The sequence below is a fragment of the Theropithecus gelada genome, chromosome 13 (assembly GCF_003255815.1).
Source record: "Theropithecus gelada isolate Dixy chromosome 13, Tgel_1.0, whole genome shotgun sequence".
NCBI lineage: Eukaryota > Metazoa > Chordata > Mammalia > Primates > Cercopithecidae > Theropithecus > Theropithecus gelada.
The window spans coordinates 68135181-68136307 of record NC_037681.1 but is presented as its reverse complement, the minus strand read 5'-3'; the positions used below and the strand labels follow the sequence as shown (position 1 = coordinate 68136307).

Here is a 1127-nt window from a genome sequence, read left to right as displayed (position 1 = left end):
AGCTGCATGGCAAACTATCTTCAAAAAAGTCAATAGACAAAGGACAAATTGGGTAAAATACTTACGACTCATATAGGGCTAAGTGCCATCACATTTAGAGGTTCTACATCAACAATGATCATGATGATAACAAGAATAAAAGAACAATAAGCCAATAAAAAGATGAGTAAAGACTGTGCACCAACCACTCAAGGAAAGAGAAATACAACCAGCTTTAAGTCTCGGAAAAGATGCTCAAACCCACTCACAGTAAGAGAAATGCAAATTAAAACTACGCAAGAAAGCAGCTTTCACCAACAATTTTTTTTTTTTTTTTTTTTTAAAGAAGGCAGACCACTCAGGCTGCATCTTCTCCGTCTTACTTTGCTGGAGGGAAATGAACGCCCATCAATGCCAAATGGCAATTGCAAAGTAACACCAAGACCAGCTTCACGTTCAGGAGAGAACGTGCCCCCTCCTGGTGGTTTCCGGTGCTCTACCTGTGCAGAGAAACTTCTCCAGTTTCTTCTAGAACTTCTATAGAAATGATCCCTGAAAGTAAAGTCTTCAACTGAAATGTTTTTTAAAAAATTAAAGTCTTATTTTTTTTTTTTATTTTATTTTATTTTTTTGAGACTGAGTCTGGCTCTGTCGCCCAGGCTGGAGTGCGGTGGCCGGGTCTCAGTTCACTGCAAGCTCCGCCTCCCGGGTTCACGCCATTCTCCTGCCTCAGCCTCCCGAGTAGCTGGGACCACAGGCACCCGCCACTTCGCCCGGCTAGTTTTTTGTATTTTTTAGTAGAGACGGGGTTTCACCGTGTTAGCCAGGATGGTCTCGATCTCCTGACCTCGTGATCCGCCCGTCTCGGCCTCCCAAAGTGCTGGGATTACAGGCTTGAGCCACCGCGCCCGGCCAAAAATTAAAGTCTTATAAAACATCCTGTTGGGGAGAGTAAGGCTTCTCGTTCACTCCAGGTGGGGGGTTATGTAAATTGTAAAATCACTGTGGAGGGCAATTTGGGCAACAGCCATCAGGATTATAGACAGGCCAGGCGAGATGGCTCCCACTTGTAATCCCAGAACTTTGTGTTTTTCTTTCTTTCGTTCGTTTTTTTTTGTTTTGTTTTGTTTTGTTTTGAGATGGAATCT

General features: G+C 43.5%; 1 non-coding gene across 1 annotated transcript; it reads right to left on the bottom strand.

The window, feature by feature from the left end:
• Window positions 1-332: 332 nt before the first annotated feature.
• LOC112605514 lies at window positions 333-547 on the bottom strand. Its single transcript, XR_003115492.1, has one exon. It is a non-coding gene; the product is annotated as a small nucleolar RNA U3 (small nucleolar RNA).
• Window positions 548-1127: the final 580 nt, after the last annotated feature.